A 17,831-nucleotide genomic window follows, 5' to 3' on the forward strand; every position below is an offset into this window, starting at 1 on the left:
GACACGCAGCTCATAGTTACCTCGCCACAGCGGGTCAATGACCACATCCTATTGTGCCAGTTTTCCCCCAGGAGCTCTCCCTAGAGAGAGGTCATAATTTCTTGGGGCTTTTTTTCCTGGTTTAGTAATGAGGAAATATCTATAAAGAAATACCCAAACAGGCCTCACCCCCACTATATTCGTCTCCTCCTCCTCCTCTGCTGTACATGGAGCCCCCGGCAGATCTGAGAAGGTTATTTGATGAGAGGTCTCCCTGGGCTCTTCCTGGCGCCTGCGCTCTCTCAGGTCTACGCTGAGACTTGTCCTCCTCTCCCCCTCACGGTTCCGAGCTGAAGTGGACGGCGTGAACTCGGCATCCCGTAAATCAGATGCTGAAGTGACAATCGGTTGCCCATAGTCTTGGGTTCGGGCCTTGCATGGCCCTTTCTCCTTCTCTCTTTGTGCAGTTGGGTGAACCACGTCTGAGCAGGATCTCTGCCTGCATCTCTCCACGTTACTCCAAAGGCCGTCCAACTCGTTCTCAACTTCCTGGAAGAGTGCGTGCCCCCGGTGCAGAGCATCTGAAGATGCCATGAGAGTCGCCGGAATGACAGCCTTTGGTTTCAGTCTTGTCAGATTTGGTAAAACCATAAAAGGACGACCACCACTGGGCTCTGCTGAGGGCTGAATGGCTTTAGAAAGATCTTCTTGCTGGTGGTCCGTCTCATATTCAAACACCGAGAGTGGATTTGAGGCTTTGAGCTCCGTATTAAGCAGTGGCAGTGGGGGGGAGGACTCTGGGGAGATACCTGTTAAGCATTGTTCCTCAGCCTTGTACAAAGAGGTCAGCTCTAATGGATTATCTGCTGCCTCCAAGTCTTCACTGACCCCAGTGCCAGCTTTCCCAGCTGCTGTGCTGCTCGTGTGCGGGTCAGGGGGCCCGGCAGGAGAGGGAGCTCCTCGCTTGAGGATTATTTCCTTTGGCCTCTTGATATTTAGTCTACTACTGTCGCTGGAGGTGTTTAACATGGCCGCCCGCCTGTCCCACTCATGGAGAATGTCGACACGAGACAGTCTGAAGTCCGGGAAACCCTTCCCTGGGCAGTACTGGCCCTGGGTGGCCGCTCTGTCTTCTCCAATGCCAGACCTTCGAGGCTTGGGCTGGCTGTCGGAGAAACGGAGGCTCGGCTTCTCAAAGCAGGAACTTTTGCTCTGTGCACCTGTCACACTCTCAGGAGTACTGCCAAACCCATCTCTGGGGACCCTTTCCTTCTCAGGACCTCTCTCTGGGCTGCCACTATCTCCACGTGCAGATCCACTGAGCTGGAGGCCCGGATCCCGCCCTGCTCCTTCCCTTCCTCCTGGCACCTGGGGCGGGACTGTAATTACATCCCGGCAGTTACCCGGCATGCCGAGCTCCTTTGGGAGATCAACGCTCAGGACAGATCCCAAGGAGCGACGTCGGCAGCTGAAATTTTCCTGGGCGGTCTTTGAACTGCCCAGACTCAAGGTTCTTCTTCGAGACTCCAAGGGACTGAACTCTAAGGCAGGTCCGACAGGTCTGCCCTCAGTACCAAGGTGGGGTTTTGTGTCGTCTAAGAATTCACCGGAAGCTGAGTGTGCTCCACGTTCCTCCTTCCTGGTGAGCTTGAGAGGCCACGTGACGGTGTGATATTTGGTAACTTTTGGATTGACTCCCATGAGCCTCTGAGCCTCTGTCGTCTCGGCCCTCTCCTTCCTCTCCAGGCTGCTGAAGCTGATGTTGGGGAGGGTGTGGAAGGAAGCTTGGTTCCTGCCAGCGGATGCTGGAGGGAGAGATGGCCTGGACTGTGCTTCCTTGGAAAGCTGTGGCGTGGTCAGCGTGTGGCCGGGTGCTTTCCCTTCTCTCTCGGCGTCCTTCGCATGCAAACGGGCGCTAACCTGGTCAACAAAAAGAATCAAGTAAGAAATAAGCCCGCAGAAGCTTCCTCAGGCTGAAACTCTGGGCATGCGGTTAAAATGAACTTTAAGAAGAAAAAGGCAGGTGTCCTTTAAGACTGCACTGTGGAAGGAGGTAGTGAGTGTCCTTGCCCTGCTGTCTCTGCTCCGTTTAAGGAGACTCGTGCCATAGCCTGCCTTCCCAGCTTATTACTCCTCCCGTCGCCTGAGAGCCACCACTCGCGCTACGTACAAATCCCAGGGAGAAGAAACCAGGTGGACACATCCACACACAACTCAAGGAAGATGTCCCTGCTCATACGTCTGCTAACTCTGCCGTATTTAAAGTTCAAAAAGCAAGGGCCGCCAGATAGGCGTTTCCAAACCACACGCACTGATAAATATTTATAATTAGTGCTATTTTCCTCCATCAGCACCACCAGTAGGTGGTGCATTCTCTCTCGCCCCCAGGCCCCCCGGCGTTTCCCGCCATTGGCTGGCGCATACTAAGTCTGTCTGTTCTCTCTATTGCAAGTCCTTCACCTTCGACTAATCCCAGGCCTTGGACTTCAGTGTCCTTCTCCTCCTGAAGCCTCAGGGAGCATCCGTTTCAAACGTCCCCTGACAGCCAGAGCTGTTGCATTTTCTTTACAAAACGAACCGAGGCTTGTGGTCTGGAGCAGGCCCATCGCTGGCCTTGGGGGCGATTTCCCCATCGTGCTCCCCTGAGGGCTCTGCCTCCGCCTTTCCTGGGGCTGGTTCAAGCCCCTGCGTTACTCTCCTGTTACCAGCACTTTAACAAGGAAGTGAAATGATAGGGCAGCTTTTCAAACCATTCTTCCTAGGGTCCCTCTGTCTCTTCATGAGGTGGTGGGGCAGGGAGAGAGGGGTAGTGGGGGAAAGAGAACACATATAGGGCAATAGTATGGCTGAGATGAGTTGTTGTGATTTCTATTTTACTGCAGCTGTGGGAAATATTTATTCCCCTTACTGAGACTGCAGTGCAAAGCATGCTGGGATTTCTAAATGGCCCACGCCTACTTCCTGCAGTCCCATCCCCAGCTTTGCCCTTTCCCCCCCCCCCCCCCCCCCCCTGGCGACGTGCACTGTCAGTAGCATTTCAAATGGGGCCTCCTCTTCACCCATGGACAATCCCTCCACCTCCTGAGACCCTGTCAGCGGCTCAGCGTCTGAAATATGCAAATTATCCCCAAACCAGAGGAGTCACCACCATGTGCAAACTCATCTCAGAAATATCCAACATGGCTGTCCTGAAAGTCCCGGTCTGCCTGTGCCACTCACTCTGGGGGGACAAACATTTTGGCCTGAGGGCCACCCTGGGTTACACTGCTTCCTCCCCCCCCCCCCCCCCCAACCAGCACCACCTCCTTCCCCAGGGTCAGTTGGGGAGTGTAGGCTCTTTGTATTTTAACATTTGACGCTCCTGCTCCCTTTCCTGTGTGGGATCTGCACAGCGTTTTCTTTTCTGGCACATTCACCCCAGAATGAAACAAACAATGTCAACAGCTGGAGCGAGCCCTGATGGCTGAGGAAGACCAAGCCCGATTCCTGCTCCAGAGGCTGGGGATGTGCAGGAGCGAGGGCACTCTAGCGACACCTAGTGGCCAGACTCATGGTCGACTTGCACATGGCTCCAGGGAGGCGGCAGCCCGTGCCTCTCAGTCAGAGGAGTCTCTGCCATGGCTGGACTGAAGGGGAAAAGCCTCGCGTAGCCTTATGGTGCTGGAGACCAATCCAGAGCACTTCCAACTGAGCTGGAAGCCCAAAGAAGTGGAAATAATGTGAAAGCCCCCGCCGGCCTCCCCACCACCAGTAAAATAAAGCCAGCACCAACTCCACTAACTGCACTTCCTACCCCCTGAGCAGCCTGGCACACACCCCCTGCACTGGGCCAGTAACTGAGTGTGTTACCAGAGGTTCTGCTGCTGTCTCAATGCATCCATGAACCTGTAGTCCTGGTAATGAAATCGAAACTACAAGTCCCTGCATGCAATGGGGCAAAACCAGGACGGGCGCAGCTTGTCCCTGATGACCTGGATCCCTCTGGTAATCCTAACACAAACCATAGCTTCTTTCATTATTAAATTAAAATAAGCACAAGCATTTGCTCTTACACTCAGGGCCCTGCTAAAAGGACTCTCAGACTACTGACAAGTGAAACAGCCAATACACAGTATTAGTAAAGCAGAAACCCTCGTACCCTCAACACCACACCCCGCCATCCCCATGCTCTCAAAACCATCCATCAACACCCCGCCTACCATGCCCCCAACACCCCCATATCCCCACTCTGACACCATCAGTACCACACCTGCCCCCAACACCCCCACATCCCCACTCTGACACCATCAGTACCACACCTGCCATGCCCCCAACACCCCCCACACCTGCCATGCCCCCAACACCCCCCACACCTGCCATGCCCCCAACACCCCCACATCCCCAGTCTGATACCATCAGTACCACACCTGCCATGCCCCCAACACCCCACATCCCCAGTCTGATACCATCAATACCACACCTGCCATGCCCCCAACACCCTACATCCCCAGTCTGATACCATCAGTACCACACCTGCCATGCCCCCAACACCCCCACATCCCCAGTCTGATACCATCAATACCACACCTGCCATGCCTCCAACACCCTACATCCCCAGTCTGATACCATCAATACCACACCTGCCATGCCCCCAACACCCCCACATCCCCAGTCTGATACCATCAGTACCACACCTGCCATGCCCCCAACACCCCCACATCCCCAGTCTGATACCATCAGTACCACACCTGCCATGCCCCCAACACCCCACATCCCCAGTCTGATACCATCAATACCACACCTGCCATGCCCCCAACACCCCTACATCCCCAGTCTGATACCATCAGTACCACACCTGCCATGCCCCCAACACCCCACATCCCCAGTCTGATACCATCAATACCACACCTGCCATGCCCCCAACACCCCCACATCCCCAGTCTGATACCATCAATACCACACCTGCCATGCCCCCAACACCCCCACATCCCCAGTCTGATACCATCAGTACCACACCTGCCCTGCCCCCAACACCCCACATCCCCAGTCTGATACCATCAATACCACACCTGCCATGCCCCCAACACCCCCACATCCCCAGTCTGATACCATCAATACCACACCTGCCATGCCCCCAACACCCCTACATCCCCAGTCTGATACCATCAGTACCACACCTGCCATGCCCCCAACACCCCCACATCCCCAGTCTGATACCATCAATACCACACCTGCCCTGCCCCCAACACCCCCACATCCCCAGTCTGATACCATCAATACCACACCTGCCCTGCCCCCAACACCCCACATCCCCAGTCTGATACCATCAATACCAGACCTGCCCTGCCCCCAACACCCCCACATCCCCAGTCTGATACCATCAATACCACACCTGCCATGCCCCCAACACCCCCACATCCCCAGTCTGATACCATCAATACCAGACCTGCCCTGCCCCCAACACCCCCACATCCCCAGTCTGATACCATCAATACCACACCTACCATGCCCCCAACACCCCCACATCCCCAGTCTGATACCATCAATACCACACCTGCCATGCCCCCAACACCCCACATCCCCAGTCTGATACCATCAATACCACACCTACCATGCCCCCAACACCCCCACATCCCCAGTCTGATACCATCAATACCACACCTGCCATGCCCCCAACACCCCCACATCCCCAGTCTGATACCATCAATACCACACCTACCATGCCCCCAACACCCCCACATCCCCAGTCTGATACCATCAATACCACACCTACCATGCCCCCAACCCCCCACATCCCCAGTCTGATACCATCAATACCACACCTGCCATGCCCCCAACACCCCCACATCCCCAGTCTGATACCATCAATACCACACCTACCATGCCCCCAACACCCCCACATCCCCAGTCTGATACCATCAATACCACACCTGCCCTGCCCCCAACACCCCCACATCCCCAGTCTGATACCATCAATACCACACCTGCCATGCCCCCAACACCCCACATCCCCAGTCTGATACCATCAATACCACACCTGCCATGCCCCCAACACCCCACATCCCCAGTCTGATACCATCAATACCACACCTGCCATGCCCCCAACACCCCCACATCCCCAGTCTGATACCATCAATACCACACCTGCCATGCCCCCAACACCCCACATCCCCAGTCTGATACCATCAATACCACACCTGCCATGCCCCCAGCACCCCCACATCCCCAGTCTGATACCATCAATACCACACCTGCCATGCCCCAACGCCCCCACATCCCCAGTCTGATACCATCAATACCACACCTACCATGCCCCCAATGCCCCCACATCCCCAGTCTGATACCATCAATACCACACCTGCCATGCCCCCAACACCCCCACATCCCCAGTCTGATACCATCAATACCACACCTGCCATGCCCCCAACACCCCCACATCCCCAGTCTGATACCATCAATACCACACCTGCCATGCCCCCAACACCCCCACATCCCCAGTCTGATACCATCAGTACCACACCTGCCCTGCCCCCAACACCCCCACATCCCCAGTCTGATACCATCAATACCACACCTGCCATGCCCCCAACACCCCCAACATCCCCAGTCTGATACCATCAATACCACACCTGCCATGCCCCCAACACCCCACATCCCCAGTCTGATACCATCAGTACCACACCTGCCCTGCCCCCAACACCCCACATCCCCAGTCTGATACCATCAATACCACACCTGCCATGCCCCCAACACCCCACATCCCTAGTTTGATACCATCAGTACCACACCTGCCATGCCCCCAACACCCCACATCCCCAGTCTGATACCATCAGTACCAGACCTGCCATGCCCCCAACACCCCACATCCCCAGTCCGATACCATCAGTACCAGACCTGCCATGCCCCCAACACCCCCACATCCCCAGTCTGATACCATCAGTACCACACCTGCCCTGCCCCCAACACCCTACATCCCCAGTCTGATACCATCAATACCACACCTGCCATGCCCCCAACACCCCCACATCCCCAGTCTGATACCATCAATACCACACCTGCCATGCCCCCAACACCCCCACATCCCCAGTCTGATACCATCAATACCACACCTGCCATGCCCCAACACCCCCACATCCCTAGTCTAATACCATCAGTACCAGACCTGCCATGCCCCCAACACCCCCCACATCCCCAGTCTGATACCATCAATACCACACCTGCCCTGCCCCCAACACCCCACATCCCCAGTCTGATACCATCAATACCACACCTGCCATGCCCCCAACACCCCCACATCCCCAGTCTGATACCATCAATACCACACCTACCATGCCCCCAACACCCCATATCCCCAGTCTGATACCATCAGTACCACACCTGCCCTGCCCCCAACACCCCACATCCCCAGTCTGATACCATCAATACCACAGCTGTCCTGCCCTCAACACCCCACATCCCCAGTCTGATACCATCAATACCACACCTGCCATGCCCCCAACACCCCACATCCCCAGTCTGATACCATCAGTACCACACCTGCCCTGCCCCCAACACCCCACATCCCCAGTCTGATACCATCAATACCACACCTGCCATGCCCCCAACACCCCCACATCCCCAGTCTGATACCATCAATACCACACCTGCCATGCCCCCAACACCCCCACATCCCCAGTCTGATACCATCAGTACCACACCTGCCCTGCCCCCAACACCCCCACATCCCCAGTCTGATACCATCAATACCACACCTGCCATGCCCCCAACACCCCCACATCCCCAGTCTGATACCATCAATACCACACCTGCCATGCCCCCAACACCCCACATCCCCAGTCTGATACCATCAGTACCACACCTGCCCTGCCCCCAACACCCCACATCCCCAGTCTGATACCATCAATACCACACCTGCCATGCCCCCAACACCCCACATCCCTAGTTTGATACCATCAGTACCACACCTGCCATGCCCCCAACACCCCACATCCCCAGTCTGATACCATCAGTACCAGACCTGCCATGCCCCCAACACCCCACATCCCCAGTCCGATACCATCAGTACCAGACCTGCCATGCCCCCAACACCCCCACATCCCCAGTCTGATACCATCAGTACCACACCTGCCCTGCCCCCAACACCCTACATCCCCAGTCTGATACCATCAATACCACACCTGCCATGCCCCCAACACCCCCACATCCCCAGTCTGATACCATCAATACCACACCTGCCATGCCCCCAACACCCCCACATCCCCAGTCTGATACCATCAATACCACACCTGCCATGCCCCAACACCCCCACATCCCTAGTCTAATACCATCAGTACCAGACCTGCCATGCCCCCAACACCCCCACATCCCCAGTCTGATACCATCAATACCACACCTGCCATGCCCCCAACACCCCACATCCCCAGTCTGATACCATCAATACCACACCTGCCATGCCCCCAACACCCCACATCCCCAGTCTGATACCATCAGTACCACACCTACCATGCCCCCAACACCCCCACATCCCCAGTCTGATACCATCAATACCACACCTGCCATGCCCCCAACACCCCCACATCCCCAGTCTGATACCATCAATACCACAGCTGTCCTGCCCTCAACACCCCACATCCCCAGTCTGATACCATCAATACCACACCTGCCATGCCCCCAACACCCCACATCCCCAGTCTGATACCATCAGTACCACACCTACCATGCCCCCAACACCCCCACATCCCCAGTCTGATACCATCAGTACCAGACCTGCCATGCCCCCAACACCCCACATCCCCAGTCTGACACCATCAATACCACACCTGCCATGCCCCCAACACCCCCACATCCCCAGTCTGACACCATCAATACCACACCTGCCATGCCCCCAACACCCCTGTCCCCAGTCTGATACCATCAGTACCACACCTGCCCTGCCCCCAACACCCCCACATCCCCAGTCTGATACCATCAATACCAGACCTGCCATGCCCCCAACACCCCCACATCCCCAGTCTGACACCATCAGTACCACACCTGCCCTGCCCCCAACACCCCACATCCCCAGTCTGATACCATCAATACCACACCTGCCCTGCCCCCAACACCCCCACATCCCCAGTCTGATACCATCAGTACCACACCTGCCATGCCCCCAACACCCCCACATCCCCAGTCTGATACCATCAATACCACACCTGCCATGCCCCCAACACCCCCACATCCCCAGTCTGATACCATCAGTACCACACCTGCCCTGCCCCCAACACCCCACATCCCCAGTCTGATACCATCAATACCACACCTGCCATGCCCCCAACACCCCCACATCCCCAGTCTGATACCATCAATACCACACCTGCCATGCCCCCAACACCCTCACATCCCTAGTCTGATACCATCAGTACCAGACCTGCCATGCCCCCAACACCCCACATCCCCAGTCTGATACCATCAATACCACACCTGCCATGCCCCCAACACCCTCACATCCCCAGTCTGATACCATCAATACCACACCTGCCATGCCCCCAACACCCCCACATCCCCAGTCTGATACCATCAATACCACACCTGCCATGCCCCCAACACCCCCACATCCCCAGTCTGATACCATCAATACCACACCTGCCATGCCCCCAACACCCCCACATCCCCAGTCTGATACCATCAATACCACACCTGCCATGCCCCCAACACCACACATCCCCAGTCTGATACCATCAATACCACACCTGCCATGCCCCCAACACCCTCACATCCCCAGTCTGATACCATCAATACCACAGCTGTCCTGCCCCCAACACCCCCACATCCCCAGTCTGATACCATCAATACCACACCTGCCATGCCCCCAACACCCTCACATCCCCAGTCTGATACCATCAATACCACACCTGCCATGCCCCCAACACCCCCACATCCCCAGTCTGATACCATCAATACCACACCTGCCATGCCCCCAACACCCCCACATCCCCAGTCTGATACCATCAATACCACACCTGCCATGCCCCCAACACCCCACATCCCCAGTCTGATACCATCAGTACCACACCTGCCCTGCCCCCAACACCCCACATCCCCAGTCTGATACCATCAATACCACACCTGCCCTGCCCCCAACACCCCCACATCCCCAGTCTGATACCATCAATACCACACCTGCCATGCCCCCAACACCCCCACATCCCCAGTCTGATACCATCAGTACCACACCTGCCCTGCCCCCAACACCCCACATCCCCAGTCTGATACCATCAATACCACACCTGCCATGCCCCCAACACCCCACATCCCTAGTTTGATACCATCAGTACCACACCTGCCATGCCCCCAACACCCCCACATCCCCAGTCTGATACCATCAGTACCACACCTACCATGCCCCCAACACCCCACATCCCCAGTCTGATACCATCAATACCACACCTGCCATGCCCCCAACACCCCCACATCCCCAGTCTGATACCATCAGTACCAGACCTGCCATGCCCCCAACACCCTCACATCCCCAGTCTGATACCATCAATACCACACCTGCCATGCCCCCAACACCCCACATCCCCAGTCTGATACCATCAATACCACACCTGCCCTGCCCCCAACACCCCCACATCCCCAGTCTGATACCATCAATACCACACCTGCCCTGCCCCCAACACCCCCACATCCCCAGTCTGATACCATCAGTACCACACCTACCATGCCCCCAACACCCCACATCCCCAGTCTGATACCATCAGTACCACACCTACCATGCCCCCAACACCCCACATCCCCAGTCTGATACCATCAATACCACACCTGCCCTGCCCCCAACACCCCCACATCCCCAGTCTGATACCATCAGTACCAGACCTGCCATGCCCCCAACACCCCACATCCCCAGTCTGACACCATCAATACCAGACCTGCCATGCCCCCAACACCCCACATCCCCAGTCCGATACCATCAGTACCACACCTGCCATGCCCCCAACACCCCACATCCCCAGTCCGATACCATCAGTACCAGACCTGCCATGCCCCCAACACCCCCACATCCCCAGTCTGATACCATCAGTACCACACCTGCCCTGCCCCCAACACCCCCACATCCCTAGTCTAATACCATCAGTACCAGACCTGCCCTGCCCCCAACACCCCCACATCCCCAGTCTGATACCATCAATACCACACCTGCCCTGCCCCCAACACCCCACATCCCCAGTCTGATACCATCAATACCACACCTGCCATGCCCCCAACACCCCCACATCCCCAGTCTGATACCATCAATACCACACCTGCCATGCCCCCAACACCCCCACATCCCCAGTCTGATACCATCAGTACCAGACCTGCCATGCCCCCAACACCCCACATCCCCAGTCTGACACCATCAATACCACACCTGCCATGCCCCCAACACCCCCACATCCCCAGTCTGACACCATCAATACCACACCTGCCATGCCCCCAACACCCCTGTCCCCAGTCTGATACCATCAGTACCACACCTGCCCTGCCCCCAACACCCCACATCCCCAGTCTGATACCATCAGTACCACACCTGCCCTGCCCCCAACACCCCCACATCCCCAGTCTGATACCATCAATACCAGACCTGCCCTGCCCCCAACACCCCCCACATCCCCAGTCTGACACCATCAGTACCACACCTGCCATGCCCCCAACACCCCCACATCCCCAGTCTGACACCATCAGTACCACACCTGCCCTGCCCCCAACACCCCACATCCCCAGTCTGATACCATCAATACCACACCTGCCCTGCCCCCAACACCCCACATCCCCAGTCTGACACCATCAATACCACACCTGCCGTGCCCCCAACACCCCCACATCCCCAGTCTGATACCATCAATACCACACCTGCCATGCCCCCAACACCCCACATCCCTAGTTTGATACCATCAATACCACACCTGCCATGCCCCCAACACCCCCACATCCCCAGTCCGATACCATCAGTACCAGACCTGCCATGCCCCCAACACCCCACATCCCCAGTCCGAAACCATCAGTACCAGACCTGCCCTGCCCCCAACACCCCACATCCCCAGTCTGATACCATCAGTACCACACCTGCCCTGCCCCCAACACCCCCACATCCCCAGTCTAATACCATCAATACCACACCTGCCATGCCCCCAACACCCCCACATCCCCAGTCTGATACCATCAATACCACACCTGCCCTGCCCCCAACACCCCCACATCCCTAGTCTAATACCATCAGTACCAGACCTGCCATGCCCCCAACACCCCCACATCCCCAGTCTGATACCATCAATACCACACCTGCCCTGCCCCCAACACCCCACATCCCCAGTCTGATACCATCAGTACCAGACCTGCCATGCCCCCAACACCCCACATCCCCAGTCTGATACCATCAGTACCACACCTGCCATGCCCCCAACACCCCCACATCCCCAGTCTGATACCATCAATACCACACCTGCCCTGCCCCCAACACCCCCACATCCCCAGTCTGATACCATCAATACCAGACCTGCCCTGCCCCCAACACCCCCACATCCCCAGTCTGATACCATCAGTACCACACCTGCCATGCCCCCAACACCCCCACATCCCCAGTCTGACACCATCAGTACCACACCTGCCCTGCCCCCAACACCCCACATCCCCAGTCTGATACCATCAATACCACACCTGCCCTGCCCCCAACACCCCACATCCCCAGTCTGACACCATCAATACCACACCTGCCGTGCCCCCAACACCCCCACATCCCCAGTCTGATACCATCAATACCACACCTGCCATGCCCCCAACACCCCACATCCCTAGTTTGATACCATCAATACCACACCTGCCATGCCCCCAACACCCCACATCCCTAGTTTGATACCATCAATACCACACCTGCCATGCCCCCAACACCCCCACATCCCCAGTCCGATACCATCAGTACCAGACCTGCCATGCCCCCAACACCCCCACATCCCCAGTCTGATACCATCAATACCACAGCTGTCCTGCCCCCAACACCCCACATCCCCAGTCTGATACCATCAATACCACACCTGCCCTGCCCCCAACACCCCCACATCCCCAGTCTAATACCATCAATACCACACCTGCCCTGCCCCCAACACCCCCACATCCCTAGTCTAATACCATCAGTACCAGACCTGCCATGCCCCCAACACCCCCACATCCCCAGTCTGATACCATCAATACCACACCTGCCCTGCCCCCAACACCCCACATCCCCAGTCTGATACCATCAGTACCAGACCTGCCATGCCCCCAACACCCCACATCCCCAGTCTGACACCATCAATACCACACCTGCCATGCCCCCAACACCCCTGTCCCCAGTCTGATACCATCAGTACCACACCTGCCCTGCCCCCAACACCCCACATCCCCAGTCTGATACCATCAGTACCACACCTGCCCTGCCCCCAACACCCCCACATCCCCAGTCTGATACCATCAATACCAGACCTGCCATGCCCCCAACACCCCCACATCCCCAGTCTGACACCATCAGTACCACACCTGCCCTGCCCCCAACACCCCACATCCCCAGTCTGACACCATCAATACCACACCTGCCATGCCCCCAACACCCCCACATCCCCAGTCTGATACCATCAATACCACACCTGCCATGCCCCCAACACCCCCACATCCCCAGTCTGATACCATCAATACCACACCTGCCATGCCCCCAACACCCCCACATCCCCAGTCTGATACCATCAATACCAGACCTGCCATGCCCCTAACACCCCCACATACCCAGTCTGACACGATCAGTACCACACCTGCCATGCCCCCAACACCCCACATCCCCAGTCTGATACCATCAATACCACACCTGCCCTGCCCCAACACCCCCACATCCCCAGTCTGATACCATCAGTACCACACCTGCCATGCCCCCAACACCCCCACATCCCTAGTCTGATACCATCAGTACCACACCTGCCCTGCCCCCAACACCCCACATCCCCAGTCTGATACCATCAATACCACACCTGCCATGCCCCCAACACCCCCACATCCCCAGTCTGATACCATCAGTACCACACCTGCCATGCCCCCAACACCCCACATCCCCAGTCTGATACCATCAATACCACACCTGCCCTGCCCCCAACACCCTACATCCCCAGTCTGATACCATCAATACCACACCTGCCATGCCCCCAACACCCCACATCCCCAGTCTGATACCATCAATACCACACCTGCCCTGCCCCCAACACCCCACATCCCCAGTCTGATACCATCAGTACCACACCTGCCATGCCCCCAACACCCCCACATCCCCAGTCTGATACCATCAGTACCACACCTGCCATGCCCCCAACACCCTACATCCCCAGTCTGATACCATCAATACCACACCTGCCCTGCCCCCAACACCCCACATCCCCAGTCTGATACCATCAGTACCACACCTGCCATGCCCCCAACACCCCACATCCCCAGTCTGATACCATCAATACCACACCTGCCCTGCCCCCAACACCCTACATCCCCAGTCTGATACCATCAATACCACACCTGCCCTGCCCCCAACACCCTACATCCCCAGTCTGATACCATCAGTACCACACCTGCCATGCCCCCAACACCCCCACATCCCCAGTCTGATACCATCAGTACCACACCTGCCATGCCCCCAACACCCCCACATCCCCAGTCTGATACCATCAGTACCACACCTGCCCTGCCCCCAACACCCTACATCCCCAGTCTGATACCATCAATACCAGACCTGCCCTGCCCCCAACACCCTACATCCCCAGTCTGATACCATCAATACCACACCTGCCATGCCCCCAACACCCCCACATCCCCAGTCTGACACCATCAGTACCACACCTGCCCTGCCCCCAACACCCCCACATCCCCAGTCTGACACCATCAGTACCACACCTGCCATGCCCCCAACACCCCACATCCCCAGTCTGACACCATCAGTACCACACCTGCCATGCCCCCAACACCCCACATCCCCAGTCTGATACCATCAATACCACACCTGCCCTGCCCCCAACACCCCCACATCCCCAGTCTGACACCATCAGTACCACACCTGCCATGCCCCCAACACCCCACATCCCCAGTCTGATACCATCAATACCACACCTGCCATGCCCCCAACACCCCCACATCCCCAGTCTGATACCATCAATACCACACCTGCCCTGCCCCCAACACCCCCACATCCCCAGTCTGATACCATCAATACCACACCTGCCCTGCCCCCAACGCCCCCACATCCCCAGTCTGATACCATCAATACCACACCTGCCATGCCCCCAACACCCCCACATCCCCAGTCTGATACCATCAATACCAGACCTGCCATGCCCCTAACACCCCCACATACCCAGTCTGACACGATCAGTACCACACCTGCCATGCCCCCAACACCCCACATCCCCAGTCTGATACCATCAATACCACACCTGCCCTGCCCCAACACCCCCACATCCCCAGTCTGATACCATCAATACCACACCTGTCCTGCCCCCAACACCCCCACATCCCCAGTCTGATACCATCAATACCACACCTGCCCTGCCCCCAACACCCCACATCCCCAGTCTGATACCATCAATACCACACCTGCCATGCCTCCAACACCCCCACATCCCCAGTCTGATACCATCAATACCACACCTGCCATGCCCCCAACACCCCCACATCCCCAGTCTGATACCATCAATACCACACCTGCCATGCCCCCAACACCCCCACATCCCCAGTCTGATACCATCAGTACCACACCTGCCATGCCCCCAACACCCCCACATCCCCAGTCTGATACCATCAATACCACACCTGCCATGCCCCCAACACCCCCACATCCCCAGTCTGATACCATCAATACCACACCTGCCCTGCCCCAACACCCCACATCCCCAGTCTGATACCATCAGTACCACACCTGCCATGCCCCCAACACCCCCACATCCCCAGTCTGATACCATCAATACCACACCTGCCATGCCCCCAACACCCCCACATCCCTAGTCTGATACCATCAGTACCACACCTGCCCTGCCCCCAACACCCCACATCCCCAGTCTGATACCATCAATACCACACCTGCCATGCCCCCAACACCCCCACATCCCCAGTCTGATACCATCAGTACCACACCTGCCATGCCCCCAACACCCCACATCCCCAGTCTGATACCATCAATACCACACCTGCCCTGCCCCCAACACCCTACATCCCCAGTCTGATACCATCAATACCACAGCTGCCATGCCCCCAACACCCCACATCCCCAGTCTGATACCATCAATACCACACCTGCCATGCCCCCAACACCCCCACATCCCCAGTCTGATACCATCAATACCACACCTGCCATGCCCCCAACACCCCTGTCCCCAGTCTGATACCATCAGTACCACACCTGCCCTGCCCCCAACACCCCCACATCCCCAGTCTGATACCATCAGTACCACACCTGCCCTGCCCCCAACACCCCACATCCCCAGTCTGATACCATCAGTACCACACCTGCCATGCCCCCAACACCCCCACATCCCCAGTCTGATACCATCAATACCACACCTGCCATGCCCCCAACACCCCCACATCCCCAGTCTGATACCATCAATACCACACCTGTCCTGCCCCCAACACCCCACATCCCCAGTCTGATACCATCAGTACCACACCTGCCATGCCCCCAACACCCCCACATCCCCAGTCTGATACCATCAGTACCACACCTGCCCTGCCCCCAACACCCTACATCCCCAGTCTGATACCATCAATACCACAGCTGCCATGCCCCCAACACCCCACATCCCCAGTCTGATACCATCAGTACCACAGCTGCCATGCCCCCAACACCCCCACATCCCCAGTCTGATACCATCAATACCACAGCTGCCATGCCCCCAACACCACACATCCCCAGTCTGATACCATCAATACCACACCTACCATGCCTCCAACACCCCCCACATCCCCAGTCTGATACCATCAATACCACACCTGCCATGCCTCCAACACCCCCCACATCCCCAGTCTGATACCATCAATACCACACCTGCCATGCCCCCAACACCCCACATCCCCAGTCTGATACCATCAATACCACACCTGCCATGCCCCCAACACCCCCACATCCCCAGTCTGATACCATCAATACCACACCTGTCCTGCCCCCAACACCCCACATCCCCAGTCTGATACCATCAATACCACACCTGCCATGCCCCCAACACCCCACATCCCCAGTCTGATACCATCAATACCACACCTGCCATGCCCCCAACACCCCCACATCCCCAGTCTGATACCATCAATACCACACCTGTCCTGCCCCCAACACCCCACATCCCCAGTCTGATACCATCAGTACCACACCTGCCATGCCCCCAACACCCCACATCCCCAGTCTGATACCATCAATACCACACCTGCCATGCCCCCAACACCCCACATCCCCAGTCTGATACCATCAATACCACACCTGTCCTGCCCCCAACACCCCCACATCCCCAGTCTGATACCATCAATACCACACCTGTCCTGCCCCCAACACCCCACATCCCCAGTCTGATACCATCAATACCAGACCTGCCATGCCCCCAACACCCCCACATCCCCAGTCTGATACCATCAGTACCACACCTGCCCTGCCCCCAACACCCCACATCCCCAGTCTGATACCATCAATACCACACCTGTCCTGCCCCCAACACCCCCACATCCCCAGTCTGATACCATCAATACCACACCTGTCCTGCCCCCAACACCCCCACATCCCCAGTCTGATACCATCAATACCACACCTGTCCTGCCCCCAACACCCCCACATCCCCAGTCTGATACCATCAATACCACACCTGTCC

At 57.1% G+C, this 17,831-nt stretch overlaps 1 protein-coding gene across 3 annotated transcripts in view; it reads right to left on the reverse strand.

Moving 5' to 3' along the window:
- LOC115081703 (spectrin beta chain, non-erythrocytic 2-like) overlaps positions 1-17,831 on the reverse strand; it is a 150,375-nt gene that overhangs the window by 36,636 nt on the left and 95,908 nt on the right. The gene's annotated exons all lie outside the window — the stretch shown is intronic.

This window comes from Rhinatrema bivittatum, unplaced genomic scaffold (assembly GCF_901001135.1).
Source record: "Rhinatrema bivittatum unplaced genomic scaffold, aRhiBiv1.1, whole genome shotgun sequence".
Lineage (NCBI taxonomy): Eukaryota > Metazoa > Chordata > Amphibia > Gymnophiona > Rhinatrematidae > Rhinatrema > Rhinatrema bivittatum.